Below are 16087 nucleotides of genomic sequence, written 5' to 3'. Positions count from 1 at the left end.
TGGGGCGTGGGGACGGTGGCCGTCGCTGGCGGCGAGAGGGGGGCGGGGGGTAGCGCGGGTGAGGGCGATCTGGGGCAGGGCAGGAGATTGCGGGGGATGGAATCGGGTTGGGTGTCTTTTTACTACCTTCGACTTCAGAAACACCTAATCGGGCCTATATAGGGCCGCTGTGATCCAAATAACTATTTTGATCCCGGAATCAAAAGAGTGCTACTATATATATATATATATATATATATATATATATATATATATGTGTGTGTGTCAATTAGGCTTTAAGTGCATACTTGTTGGTGAAAGTGTTGTCCAATGGGAATTATATTTTGTATTACTCATGTAGCCTACAAAGTCTGTCGCACAGCCTTGTAACTTCTTATTCCATTTCTAAATTTGTACTAGTCCTCTATACCGTATATTGCGCTACTCGTACTACTATCTCCCTTTGGTTTATTGTTCCCCTTCATAATTTATGTCAAATTTTGACCATAAATTTAACTAACTAAATGTTAATGCATGTCATGAGAAATTATATTGTTTGATTCGTATTTGGAACATAGTTTCCAATGGTATAATTTTCGGTCACATGCATTGACATTTTGTTAGTTAAACATATGGTTGAAATGTGACACTAAATACGACTAGTAAGTAGTACATTAGTAGGACTAGTATACATTGGTCAAATTATTCATCATGTCCTCACATTGAATTGACGTGACAACACGCTGCGCGTGAGGTGACGCAAGAGTCCCGGCGGCGTGTTCGGCTCACCCCTCTCGTACTACAGCATCACTCTCTAATTCTCAACAAAATCACTCTCCCATTCTCACCCGGTCTCGCCACCTCCCAGCCGCCGCCTTGTTCCGATCCATTTGGTACGATGAGAGATGCGGGACTGGAGTTGCTATACTTCATTGCAAGTAGTCAAAAGGGAGACGCTGAAAAAGATCGATCTCAACAAGGATGCTCTTCAAGCTAGCCGGATGAAGGAAGGAAACAGCGAGGCCGCTCCTCTGAGTATTCGTCCCGTCGCCCTGTATTATGATTTCGAACTTTATGGGGTTTTCAAATCTTTAGAGTCTACATGTGGCAATGAAGTTGAGACCCCAGTTTGTTCGGGTATTGTGGACTTCAGATTTGGAGTACCACTTATCTATCAAAATCTTTCATCATTTACTTAAAACAGTCAATTGATCATACATTGCCGATGCAAGTCCAAGAAGGATTGGATGATGCTGCCGGCTGGCGTCAAGTTCGATCCCATGGATCAGGAGCTGATCGAGCAACTTGAGGCCAAAGTGAGTGTTGACAGTGATAGATCTCACCCTCTCATCGATTTGTTCATACCAACCATCGACAGCGAGCACGACATATGCTACACCCATCCTGAGAAACTTCTAGGTGAGACATTGATCGGCCGTCTACTTGCACAAACATATTTGACAGTTAATAAAAAGTGAAACCAAGTGACTGCAACATGCCAAAAATGTTATGAAAATGCCAACTACGTACACTAAAAACTGTATTCGACAATACTGCAGGTATCACACTAAGTGGCCTAACAAGGCATTTCTTCCAGCACAACTCCAGGGCATTCAAAAGGGGCACACGGACGCGTCGCAAGATACAGTCAGAGTGCAGCGTGCACACGATGTGGCACAAGACCGGCAATACCTTGTTGGTGATGGTCAACGGCCGGAAGACGCGCAACAAAAAGGTTCTAGTGCTGCACACCAATAAGAACTTTGACCAGCAGAGAACCAACTGGATGATGCACCAGTACCACCACGGGGACCTACAGAAATAGAAGGAGTGGGAGATGGCCCTCTGTAAGATTTTCTACTAGACGAACACTATGGCCAGGACTAAAAAGATTATAAGTTAGTTTGGTATGGGTACTTGTACTACCTGGTCATCTGCAAGTTGATATTGTTGTTAAGGATCTTTTGGTATGAACTTGGCATTTGCTTCCAACCATCATGTCGAGGGTCGACGTGGATATAAAGATGAATCATTTGTTTCAAAATGAATTGTCAGGCACCTGATTTTTATTTGATGGGTAGCATAAGCACCTGCCGTTCGAATTCCCAGTTCTCCAAATTTTTTACATCTTCGAAGTACGCAGGGGATCCATCCGGTTTCACAGGCTGATAGTTGGACACGGCATGTCAAGACTGGGCTCTGGCATGCCAAGCCCAACTACAAATTGTTAAAAGATAGTTAATTGTCACGACCTCGATCATGAAGCGCCTCCCATGGACTAAAAAAGGCCTAGTGCGTTATTATTAGTTAAAATTTGTAAAATATTCCACAATGAAAATAAATATGTAAAATGCAATGAATTGAGTCTACTTTCACTGGAAACCATCCGATTTGCATGAAATTCGTCCGTGGAGCCACAAGACGGCTGTCCATACAGAGCCTAACCATACGAAACCAGCAGGTCCATGGTCGTACGCAAGCAAGTGCATGCACTTATTATCACAATGGAAAAATAATGCTGACGTCTGAGATGGTCAAGCCATGAAGTCTTCAACGTAGTCAATAAATGAGAGAATTCTGCAAGTACATACTGATAACTGGGATCCAGCAAGTATATTGTTTTTTCAGGTCGAGCAAGTTTCAACTAGGCTGTAGACTATCAAGGCTTTGGTTTTGTTTCAGATAGGCCCAGCCCATGACGACAACGGGGCATAAAGATCCAGCAGGTATCTTCTGATCTCTAGCCCGCCAGCCTTAGTTATATTTTGTCTTAGAACATCCGTAGGTAGGTTTTTTACTCAATCAAACACACAGCCCAGTTCTATTTTCCTCTTGAAACACCATGTCCTACTTCCATTTTCTAATCTCTACCTATAGTTTTACTAGTTCATATACACGTATTATTATAAGGAAAATACATAAAGTTCCCTTTCATCTTTACATCCTTATTTTTTTTGTTTTCCCTCCCAGTGCTAACTTTTTACCACTGGTTTTCCCTTAATCTAACTCAATTGTCCCACGTCTAATTAGCTTACAAAAAGAAAACAATATTTTTTGGCAAATCAATATGTTCTTAAAAAATAAATGTTTCCCATTTCTGGATTATAATAGTTTGGACTCCACCAAAATATGCAAAATAAGGTTGAACTTTTTGACAGTGGTCCTGGGCAGAAATATGGGTTGCGATAAATTCCTTAAGAATTAGCAAATGGGCTGCAAATTATTATAAAAAATAGCAAATGGGCTCTATGTTGTCTGCCATAGATTTGGAGGCTGACTTGTGGGCCTACTAAGTTCATGCGTACACAAGGTTTCTCAAAAAAAGAAACTTAGTCAACCATCAAATCTACCAGCATCAGACCATTAGATGTCAATCTAAGAGAAATCGTGCTTCTTCAGTCTCTAAACTTGCTGCTCCAGCCGCCCAAATCAACACCGACGGAACCGCCTGCTCACTCCTCGCGTGGCCGGCTGTGCTGCCGGGAAGGCCTCACGACCCCACCATACTCGCATCCCTGGCCTAGCTATCCCTCTACTCACCCACACCTCCTGTTATTCTCTAGCGACGGCAGCCATCCACTACGGCCGAACAAGTAAACCATCATACCCACTCCGCGTGGGAAACAACTGCCAAGTCTTCCTCAGCTCCGGGTCGTTCCCTTACTTGGCCTCGCCGTCGTCCACCACCTTGGTGCTCTCGGCACGGCGTGGTCAACGAACGACATCCATCGGAAGAGGACTGTACGTGGAGAGACTGGCAGCTGGGTCCACAGCCGCACGCAAGGACGTGCCTCCTTTTGTGTGTGTAGGAAGTGCCTCCTTATTATGCGCAAAATAATGATTCCTCCTCCTGACAGCTGGGACCCACCAGAAGGGCCACTGTATTTTGCAAAAAAAACATTCCCCTCGCTGACACCTCGGATCCACCAGCTATTACGCACAAAAATAATGAATAGCCCCGCTGCTAGGTCGGTCCCACCATATTTGGAGGCTGACTTGTTTGCCAACTAAGTTGACGCAGACGCAGGGCTTTGTCAACTTAGTCAATATAAACGATTCTAGCTGCGGTGACCGTATGATGTCCATCCAACGGTCGTCGTGCTTCTTCAACCTCTGGTCTTCTTGCTCCTACCGCTCAAACCAGCGTCGACCGCGCCGCCTACTCCTGCCACTCAAACCAGTGTCGACCGTGCCGCCAGCTCCTGCTCCCGTGTCCAGTTGTGCTGCCACACAAGCCTCATCGCCCAAGCCTACTCCCACTGCTAGCCAGGCCTTCCCTCTACTCACACACACCCCCTGTTATTCTCTGGAGACGACAGCCTCAAACTGCAGTCGAAGCAGTCAACCCTCATACTCCCCTCCCCGTGGGCATCCACTTTTGTGTATTCCCCGGCTCCGAGTCGTTCCCTTCCCAAGTCGCGCCGTCATCCACCACCTTGGTGCTCTTGGGCAGTAAGGCACCGTCAATGCGGTCAACGAACGACAGCCATCAGAAGAGGACTGTAAGTGGAGAGGCTGATAGCTGGGTCCATGGTCGCACGCAAGGAAGAGCCTCCTTATATACACGCAAAATAATGATTCCTCCAAGTGACACCTCAGACCTACTGGAAGGGCCTTTGGATTCCGCGAAAAAATGTCCCCCCTGACAGGTGGGACCCATCGGCTTTATCTTCGCACTGAAGGAACTGCCTTCTTACCCCCTGACATCTGGGAACCACCAGGTTGAAGCGAAGGTAGCGTTATCTGTCCGGCCGCAAGCGTGTGCGTACGTAGCGGTCAATCAGTCTCTCCGCAGTGATGTACCGTGGCCGAGTAAGGAGAGGCACATGTTGAAGTAGAGGCGCCGACGTAGCATGTCACATAGTCCCGTCTATATCATGTACACGTACGTACGACCATGCTGCAATAGTAAATACAGCTATGTACATACATACGGACGGGGTCTCGAACGCCTACTCGCGCATACTTACGGCTAGGGCTCGTGTACATGGAGAGGCGGTGCAAGGCAGCAACAGTGTCATGTTCATCGGCAGCCAACCGGCTGGGTCGGAACGGAGGAAACATCGTCGTGTTCGCCGGGAGCCAAGTGACTGGGTCAGAACGCATCCTATTCACCGAGAGGCAACAGACTAGGTCAGAATGGGTCGTGTTCAATGGGGGCCAACTAGCTTGAATGGAACAGCCGGAACGGGGCCTCGCGTACCGCAAAACGGAGCAAAACGACCTTGTGTTCGACCATGTATGGTCGAAACGGGGTCCTGTTCATAGGGAAGGGTCTGGCATACCGAAAAACGGAGGAAGCAGACTTGTGTTCGAGCTCCTATGGTTGAAACAGGGTGCTGTTGATTGGGAGGTGTGTGGCATACCGCAAAATGGAGGAAACAGACTTCACTTCAACCTCCTACGGTCAAAATGGGGGTCCTGTTCATTGGGAGGGGTGTGGAGTACCGCAAAACAGGACTCCACAGCTACCGCTCATCCACCATCTACTGCCTCGCTCCAGCCTCCACAGGCTACTGTTCATCCACCGTCGACCTCCTCCAGCCTCCACCCACGACTGTTCATCCACGCCGTCTCCATCCTGCCTCCACCAGCTACTGTTCATCTAACCTCCACAGGCTACTGTCCAACCACCCCTCCACGGGCTACTGTTCATCCAGCCCTCCACCAGCTACTGTTCAACCAGCCCTCCACGGGGTCCTGTTCATCCACTCCCAACTGGCTCGATCGGGGTCCTTGGCCTTGGTCCTCTTCCCAAATAGAGGCGGGAACAGATCCCATGACGGCCAAATTTGAAGGGAGACAACAAGTACATCCTATCCTGACTAAAGTGGTCTTCGCCTGCAAAAACCTCTGGTTGTGATGCTGCACTAGGATCGGCGATGACCTCCGTCCTGGCAGTCTTGGTCTTGTTGAACGGGAAGGGAAACCTTTGGATGCTTCCTTGGGACTTCGCGCCTGCTGCTTGCCTCCTTTGCACTAAAGAATAAACTGGTACACTACGCCCGCTAGCGCCCGCTTGGCCCCAATCGTCATGGATCACGTCACCCGAACCTCACGAGGTGAGCCTTATATAGAAATCTCCGCTCCTCAGGATCCAGCCTGAGGAGGTTGATCCCCTTGGAGGTCTTGGTGTCGTCCGCCTCGTGAGGCTTGGCCCCTCGCGAGGGTCTTGGGTTGTCGATGTCCAAACTGGGTCGTACTAGGCCGTTGGTGGAGCCACGCCACGGGCCATTGGCAGGCAAGTCTGGGTACCCCGGTATCCAGAACATTGACAGTAGCCCCCGGGCCCAAGGCGCGCTCGGACTTGGCTGCTAGGCAAAGCCAAAGGGCAAGTGCGGAGTTCCGCGGGCCCTAACCACCTGCGGCGTTGGGCGATGCGTGGCGATTGATGGGATGTGGGCTTCTCCGCTTCCCCATGCTACCTCGGCAACTACCCGACTTGATGAGTCGATGCTGCATGTAGAGAAAACATCATTGCGCGGGATCATGGAGGCCGGCGGTTGGCCTCCGTCCGGCTATAAATGAGGGGGGGAGGGGCAGAGCCTTCCTCGCTCATCTCTATCCTCATCTTCTTGCTAACCGTTCCTTCTTCTTCTCCACCTTGCCGTAGTTGTGAAGCTCATGGTGCCGGTGAGGAGGTTCACGACCACTGAGAAGGGAAAGGCTCCTAAGGAGGGACCAGCTTTGCCACCGCCCAAGAGGGGTCGCGGCCGTCCCCGAAAGCATGCTGCGACCCCAGCGGCAGCCTCCAGGGGGCGTAGGAGCACTTCTCTGGGAGCCGGCGTCTCCCTTGGCGTCCGTGGTGGTGCTTCTTCTCGTGGCGGGGGCCACCGGTCACAGGGCAGCCCCTGCGATGAGGGGAGGCATGCCACGGTCGCCCGTCCTCCTCCACTATCGGATTTCGGGTTACGGCAAAACCCTTGAGGTTCGAACACTGGGTGCGCTCGAAGATTTCCCCCTACCGAATCTTTCTCTCAGCCTCGCCGCGATCTCTAAGCTTAGCATGATGAACTCACAACATAAGAGACACAAGGTTTATACAGGTTCGGGCCACCGTTGTGGTGTAATATCCTCCTCTTGTGTGGTGGGGGTGGATTGCCTCTTGGGCTGATGATGAACATTACTAGGGAAGAACAGCCTCCTGAGGAGAGGTCTTGAGCTGGTATGGTGTGAGGATGAACTCAATTCGTCCTTTTCTACTGTGGTGGCTAGCCCTATTTATGAAGTCCCTGGTCCTCTTCCCAAATATTGAGCGGGAAGGGATCCAACAACGGCCAATTTGAAAAGGGACAGCTAGTACAAGCTATCCTGACCAAAGGTGGTCTTAGACTGTCAAAGGCGCTGGTGGTGACGCCGTATTGGGCTCCACGATGACCTCCATCATGTCATCCTGCTGGTCTTGGTCTTGTTGAACCGATATGGAAACCTTTGTCTAATGCCTCGGTACTCCGCGCCTGCGCTTGCCCCCTTAGCACCAAAGGGGAAACAAGGACACTACATGCGCTGGCGCCCGCCTGGCCTTGGTTGTCATGGCTTGCGTCACGGGTACCTCACGAGGTACCCCTTGCCTTGATCTCTCTGCCCCCTCGCGAGCCTGCCTGGTGAGGCCGCTCCTGAGGAGGCCTTGCGTTGTCCGCCCCGCGAGGCTTGGCCCCTCACGAGGGTCTTGAGTGTTGGTTGATGAAGACAGGCCGTACTGGGCCACTGGTGGAGCCACGCCGTGGGCCGCAGGTAGGCAAGTCTGGGGACCCCCGTTCCCAAAACGGCGACAGTAGCCCCAGGGTCCAAGGCGTGCTCGGACTTGGCTTAGAGGCGAAGCCAAAGGGCAAGTGGGGAGCACCGCGGGCCCCAACAGCCGGCGTCCTTGGTCGACGCATGGTGACTGATTGGACATGGGCATCTCCGCTTCCCCACGCTGCCTGAATATCTGCCCGGCTAGGCGGCCATGGCGCCCTACACAATTATTTCCTCCACGCAGGCGACGTGCTTCCTATTCTCCCTTCTTCCTCGAGCCCCTGCTTTTGCTCCCAATATGACTCGAGCTCTACCCTCTCCATTGCCATGGAGCCGACTAGCACGGAGAAAGGGAAGAAGCCTCTGTCCTTAGCCAACCTGCCCCCGACAATCGAGCCCGCCGTCGGCCGATTGCGGGTGCTCAACCTCGAGGCCATGGGCAAGGTCTATCCTATGCTCGCTTCCAGCTTCAACGACTGTGGAGGGACGGTGGCTTGGCCTACATCCTGTGTCTCCATTGATAGGATAGCCACTGAGGTTCGGTTCTTCATTGACGCCCTGTGGGCTGGCTTGGTTCCCCCTTTCTCCGCCTTCTTCAACGCAGTGCTTTCCCATTACTAGATCCCCAATCCATTGCCCTTCTCGCCGTCTTTGCCTTTGTTTGCGAGGCTATGGTGGGCATTGCTCCTTCCGTAGCCGTCTTGCGCCATTTCTTCTCGCTCCATCTGACCGACCCCTCGTAGTGCTCAGGGTGCCTAAGCTTCCAGGCTGTGGCAGAGACGGCCGCCTCGGGGATTGATTTTGGTCTCCCGCCATCCAAGAGCAGGTTCCGGACAGGGTGGGTGTACGTGGATGTCGAAGTGCTCAGCCCCCTGCTCTTGCCTCCGTCGTCGCCCGCCATCCCCAACTCCGGCTGGAGCCACGAGAGGCTCGTGAGCTCTCGCCTTCCCTTCGTTTGGCTCCGGTTGAAGAGGTTGAGAGACCTTGGCATGACTGCGCCCCAGGTGGTGAAGCAGTTCCTCCGGCGTCACATTGCCCCTCTCCAGAGCCATTCTCGGCCGATGTGGGCCCTGACCGGTGTCCACAATCACATGAGGCTTCACGAGTCAGCGCTCTTGCCCGAAGCGCGGAGGACGGTGCTTGAAGTCTTGACTGGCAACCCCTCGCCAGGCAATATGCCGCAAGGGGGTTGTCTCTTGTATCTCTGCTCGAACAGGGTTGAGTTCGCGGGAAAGATTCCTTCCTTCAACGAATGGGGGTTGCGCCCGGTTGGCCTTGTGGGGCCTCGTGAGAATCCTGTTGTTGTGGCTCCCCTCCTTGTCGCCAGCACCGAGCTTGCCCCAAGAGTGGACGCGGGGAGGAAAGCATCGCTTGAGGCCAGAGGCACGGGTGTCGAGGTGCCGAAGCCGCTTGAGGTTCCCGAGGCGCCATCCTCCGGAACTCGTGAGGCTCGCCCTGGGGTGGTCGTTGAGGGGGAGATGTAGTCTGTGGCTCCCGAGGCTAGTGCTCCTGAGACCTCAGCAAGACAGCATGAGGCGGAGCCTGATTGCTCTTCCCAGCTTGGCGCTTCTGAGGTCAACCACCTGGGTGCCTCTCCAGCCACGCGTCGCGCTGGCCTCCACGTCCAACCCCTTGGCCGGTTCCGTGTGGACTTCGCCACGCTCCGTAAGAGGAAGGAGCCTTCGGGCTGCAGTGGTGGTGCCTGATACGTCCATTTTGCATCATGCCTTTATATCGATATTTATTGCATTATGGTCTGCTATTACACATTATGTCACAATACTTATGGCTATTTTCTCTTATTTTACAAGGTTTACCATGAAGAGGGAGAATGCCGGCAGCTGGGATTCTGGGCTGGAAAAGGAGCAAATATTGGAAACATATTCTGCACAGCTCCAAAAGTCCTGAAACTCCATGAAAGTCATTTTTGGAATTAATAAGAATTATTGAGCGAAAGAAGTACCAAAGGGGGCCCACACCCTGGCCACGAGGGTGGGGGCGCGCCCACCCCTACTAGGCATGCCCCCTGCCTCATGGGCCCCCTGGTGGCCCTCTAGTGCCCATCTTCTGCTATATGAAGTCTTCTGCCCTGGAAAAAATCATAAGCAAGCTCACGGGACGAAACTCCACCACCACGAGGCGGAAGCTTGGCGGAACCAATCTAGGGCTCCAGCGGAGCTGTTCTACCCGGGAAAATTCCCTCCGGGATGGGGAAATTATCACCATCGTCATCACCAACGATCCTCTCATCGGGAGGGGGTCAATCTCCATCAACATCTTCACCAGCACCATCTCCTCTCAAACCCTAGTTCATCTCTTGTATCCAATCTTGTCTCAAAACCACAAATTGGTACCTGTGGGTTGCTAGTAGTGTTGATTACTCCTTGTAGTTGATGCTAGTTGGTTTATTTGGTGGAAGATCATATGTTCAGATCCTTAATGCATATTAATACCCCTCTGATCATGAACATGAATATCCTTTGTGAGTAGTTACGTTTGTTCCTGAGGACTTGGGTGAAGTCTTGCTATTAGTAGTCATGCGAATTTGGTAATCGTTTGATATTTTGATGAAATGTATGTTGTCTCTCCTCTAGTGGTGTTATGTGAACGTCAACTACATGACACTTCACCATTATTTGGTCCTAGAGGAAGGCATTGGGAAGTAATAAGTAGATGATGGGTTGCTAGAGTGACAGAAGCTTAAACACTAGTTTATGCATTGCTTCGTAAGGGGTTGATTTGGATCCACCAGTTTCATGCTATGGTTAGGTTTACCTTAATAATTCTTTTGTAGTTGCGGATGCATGCAATAGGGGTTAATCATAAGTGGGATGCTTTTCCAAGAAAGGGCAGCACCCAAGCACCGGTCCACCCAGATATCAAATTATCAAAGTAACGAACGTGAATCGTATGAGCGTGATGAAAACTAGCTTGACGATAATTCCCATGTGTCCTCGGGAGCGCTTTTCTCATTATAAGAATTTGTCCAGGCTTGTCCTTTGCTACAAAAAGGATTGGGCCACCTTGTGCACTTTATTTATTTTCATTACTTGTTACCCATTACAAATTATCTTATCACAAAACTATCTGTTACCTACAATTTCAGTGCTTGCGGAGAATACCTTACTCAAAACCGCTTGTCATTTCCTTCTGCTCCTTGTTGGGTTCGACACTCTTACTTATCGAAAGGACTACGATAGATCCCCTATACTTGTGGGTTATCAAGACTCTTTTCTGGCACCATTGCCGAGGAGTGAAGCGCCTTTGGTGAGTGGAACTTGGTAAGGAAAAATTTATATAGTGTGCTGAAATTTACTGTCACTTGTTACTATGGAAACTAATCCTTTGAGGGGCTTGTTTGGGGCATATTCGCCCCGACCAGTAGAGCAAAGAGTTTCTCCTCAACCTACTGAACCTACTGAAAATGTTTACTTTGAGATTCCTTCGGGTATGATAGAGAAACTGCTAGCTAATCCCTTTGTAGGAGATGGAACATTGCATCCCAATTTACACCTTATCTATGTGGATGAAGTTTGTGGATTATTTAAGCTTGCAGGTATACCCGATGATGTTATTAAGAGGAATGTCTTTCCTTTATCTTTGAAGGGAGATGCATTGACATGGTATAGGCTATGTGATGATACGGGATCTTGGGACTATAAACGATTGAAATTGGAATTTCACCAGAAGTTCTATCCTATGCATCTTGTTCATCGTGATCGTAATTATATATATATAATTTTTGGCCTCGCGAAGGAGAGAGCATCGCTCATGCTTGGGGGAGGCTTAAGTCAATGTTATATTTCATGCCCCAATCATGAGCTCTCGAGAGAAATGATTATTCAAAAAAATTATGCTTGGCTTTCTCTCAATGATCGCACCATGCTTGATACTTCCTGTGTTGTTTCTTATATGCTGAAGACTATTGAATTCAAATGGGACTTATTGGAAAGAATTAAATGCTACTCTGAAGATTGGGGTTCCGACGATGGTAAGGAGTCAGGTACGACACCTAAGTTTGATTGTGTTAAGTCTTTTATGGATACCGATGCTTTTCGTGGATTTAGCACTAAATATGGACTTGAGTCTAAGATAGTAGCTTCTTTCTATGAATCTTTTGCTACTCGCATTGATCTCCCTAAGGAGAAGTGGTTTAAATATAATCCTCCCATTGAAGTAAAAGTAGTTGCACCTGTTACATTTGAAGAAAACATTATCACTTATAATGATCCTATTGTTCCTACTAGTTATGTTGAGAAACCACCTTTCCCTGTTAGGATAAAGGATCATGCTAAAGCTTCAACTGTTGTTTGTAAGAGTAGTACTAGAACATATACACCTCCTGAGCAAATTAAAGTTGAACATAGTATTGCTATGGTTAAAGATCTCTTGGCTGATAATACTGATGGGCATGTTATTTACTTCTGTGAGGAAGCTGCTAATATTGCTAAACCCGATGCTAAGATACATAGACCTGTTGTAGGCATGCCTGTTATTTCTATTAAAATAGGAGATCATTGTTATCATGGCTTATGTGATATGGGTGCTAGTGCTAGTGCAATACCTATTTTCTTATATGAAGAAATTATGCATGATATTGCACCAATCGGTGCTTCCCTTCCTGACCGTGGCTCTTCGGGATCCCTCCTGCCAAGTCCGCTGAGTCTCCTGAGAAGCGGCCTCCTCCGGCCTTGCGTTCATTGCTGGCCTTGAGATCCCCAGGCATGCACGCCGCCCCTAGTGCGGGGTCAGCCGTAGAAGCGAGCCTGCCTGCAAGGTCCCTTGAGCCCGTGCCCCTACCGTCCTTCCTTCGCAACCTTGCCTGGAGCGCGGCCAGCCTTCCCAAGGGTCCTCCTCTGGTCGTGGACGGCAGCTGGTTGGCGTCGATCATGGGTGTCGGTGTCAAAACCGGCGGATCTCGGGTAGGGGGTCCCGAACTGTGCGTCTAGGCGGATGGTAACAGGAGACAAGGGACACGATGTTTTACCCAGGTTCGGGCCCTCTTGATGGAGGTAAAACCCTACGTCCTGCTTGATTGATATTGATGATGTGGGTATTACAAGAGTAGATCTACCACGAGATCAAGGAGGCTAAACCCTAGAAGCTAGCCTATGGTATGATTGTTGTTTGTCCTATGGACTAAAGCCATCCAGTTTATATAGACACCGGAGAGGGCTAGGGTTACACGGAGTCGGTTACAATGGTAGGAGATCTACATATCTGTATCGCCAAGCTTGTCTTCCACGCCAAGGAAAGTCCCATCCGAACACGGGACGAAGTCTTCAATCTTGTATCTTCATAGTCTTGGAGTCCGGCCGATGATGATAGTTCGGCTATCCGGACACCCCCTAGTCCAGGACTCCCTCAGTGGCCCCTGAACCAGGCTTCAATGATGACGAGTCCGGCACGTATGTTGTCTTCAGCATTGCAAGGCGGGTTCCTTCTCCAAATAATTTATAGAAGATTGTGAACACCAGGATAGTGTCCGGCTCTGCAAAATAAATTCCACATACCACCGTAGAGAGAATAATATTTCCACAAGTTCAATCTGCTGACGTATTTCGTGGCGTGACGTCACACCACTACCAAGCCTTTACTGGAATTGTTTTTATTATACCACCTCAACGTGTTTAGCGAATTGGTTTCCTTGGCACGTCTTGTCGAAGCAGAGATTGTGTTCCTCTTATTCCGGGATTCCCATCAATACGGACGTGGGTAACCCAACCGCGCCATTGATTGCGGCGCTTGGGAGATAAGCGAGTTTTATCAGGCCGGTGGGGACGCATGTTTCCGTCCGCCCATATAAGGGGATAAAGATCCAACCCTTTTACCTGCACCTTCTTCCTCCTTGGCTTATCCATCTTCGCGAACTCGAGCTCCAGCGCCCAAGTCCGCACATCTCACCTCAACCTTCTCCAACTATGTCCTGAGCGGGAGGCAAGTGGATGGCCTCCTCCGTTACGGAGGGGCACATCCAGAAGCTACGCAGCGCCGGATATCTGTCCAGCGACATTGCGCACCGGCTCCCCGACGAGGGAGAGCTCATCCCCACCCCCAGACCCCACGAGAGGGTATTATTTCTTCCCCATTTCCTCCGCGGAATGGGCTTCCCACTCCGTCCCTTTGTCCGGGGGCTCATGTTCTACTACGGCCTGGATTTCCATGATCTGGCCCCAAATTTTATCCTCAATATCTCGGCGTTTCTCGTCGCGTGTGAGGCTTTCCTCTGCATCCAGCCCCACTTCGGCTTGTGACTCAAGACCTTCACTATCAAGCTGAAGGTGGTAAAGGGCAGCCAAGCGGAGTTCGGAGGCGCCATGGTGGGCAAGATGCCCAACGTTACTTGGCTTGAGGGCACTTTCGTGGAAACCATTAAGGGGTGGCAATCGGGGTGGTTCTATATCACTGAGCCGCGTGACCCTGAATGGGCAGCGGCCCCCGAATTCAGATCTGGCATCCCCATGCGGCTCACCTCTTAGAAAGAGAGCGGCCAGACATGGGGTGATTCGGAGGAGCTGACCGGACTCCAAGCCTGCATCAAAAAGCTAGTGAACAAGAAGCTCAAGCTTGTCAACGTAGTCCAGGTCATGCTTATCCGCCGGATTCTCCCATGCCAATGACAGGGCTTCAATATGTGGGAGTTCGATTCGGTGTAGCACCAGACTTTGAGCAGGCTCTTCGACACTATGTACGAAGATGTCTGGAGTGTGCTGTTTAAAGGTGCCGAGGCCCCCGCATCCGCTACCGAAGATCGCGGATTCAGCTCGCAGCGTCCGGCGAGCGAGGTAAGCGATTTTGCCCTTTACGGGACACTTGTTTTCCATAGTTTGACTCTATGCAGGATCTAAACTCCCTCTCCCTTGACAGGACTGGCTGAAGAAGGCTGAACAGACTATCTGTCCGGCCCCATTGCTAGAGGACCCAGCGGACGCCCGCTTAACGGGGCTGCTGGCTCCAGCACCCCATGTGGTGCCGGAGAAGAAGGCCAAGAAGAAGGCCACGGGCACTCGGAAGAGTTCCCGTTTTCAGGTGTCATAGGATGATGACTCCGAGGCAGACTCCTCCCACAAAGGCGAGGAGGAGAAGAAGAAGGCCTCTCCCCCAGTGGGGGAGGGAAGAAAAGGAAGGCTTCCCCAACAAGGGGGGCCGAAGGGTCCAAGAAGGGAAAGACTCTTCCCCAGGACTTCTCTGCCAATGCCAGCGACGACGACGAGGATTGGCCTCCAAGGGCCAAGCCCCTGGCGAGATCGTAAGTATCCGGACTCCCGAATAACTTCATGGTTTTTCTTTTCGCCACATAGTGTCTTTCTAATGCCGCATACAACCCTGTAGTCCGCCCAAGGATGATTTTCCCGCTTCGTCGAGCGGGTCCTTGGGTGCGTCGGATATGGATTCCCTTCCGACCGCCTCCACCCCCCGTAATGCGGACGATGCCGAGGTGGGATCCCGGGAAGGGACTCGCCAGGAGGAGGAGGCCCCGGAGGTGCCGTAGGGCAACCTCCCGGACTTTGCGCCGGACTCCGCACCGGAACCTGAAGTGGCTCCGGAGTCCGACGGGCGGCCCCTTCGTAAGAAGGGCAAGACCATGACGCCAGCGGCTTCCGTCCAACCGGAGGCGCCGGATAGCTTGCTGGAGGCGCTCAACGGCGCCTCCATCGAAGAGGAACACCGCACCTTCATGAGTGCGGTGATTCAGAAGGTTCAGCTCGCCAAGAGCTGGCTGACCGAAGCCGGCAGCAGCCTTCTAACAGGCTTTGAGGTAAGAATTTTGATATATGTAGAATAGTACTGGATAGACATTAGCCCCTGATGCTCGGTTCGGTATTTGGAAAGAAAAGCCGGACTGAGGATCTAAAAAGATATACGCAGGAGTCATATATAAGAAATATGTCAATATGGGATTGCAGGCTGTGCTGCTGACCTCGGCCGCACTGACTGCGGAGGTCAATACTTTGAAGCAAAGCCTCGAGCAGTCCGAGAATGAGCTCAGCCGTGCCAAGAAGCAGTTCGAGGACAAGGAAGGTGAATAACACCGTATTAAGATTGTACCTTACAGAAAAGGATTTGGTTGCAAAAAATTGACAAGGATAACATTGGTATTGCAGGTGCCACGACCAAGGTGGCGACCCTGAAGGAGGCGGTGTCTACGGCTGAACATAATGCGGCCGCGGAGCGCACCGAGCGAGAGAAACAGGAGGCACGGGTGGCGGAGGTACAGCAAGAGCTCCAGGATCTCGTGGAAAAACATGACAGCCTGGAGCGTAACTCGAAGACTCGAGAGTCCGAGCTTGCATCGGCTCTTGAGAGTGCCAAAGCCGCTAAGGCCGAAGCCTACAAGGCCCTCCAAGAAATCGAGGCGTTGAAGAAAATA

The sequence above is a fragment of the Triticum aestivum genome, chromosome 7B, assembly GCF_018294505.1.
Source record: "Triticum aestivum cultivar Chinese Spring chromosome 7B, IWGSC CS RefSeq v2.1, whole genome shotgun sequence".
Lineage (NCBI taxonomy): Eukaryota > Viridiplantae > Streptophyta > Magnoliopsida > Poales > Poaceae > Triticum > Triticum aestivum.
Note: the sequence above shows the minus strand (reverse complement) of the source record.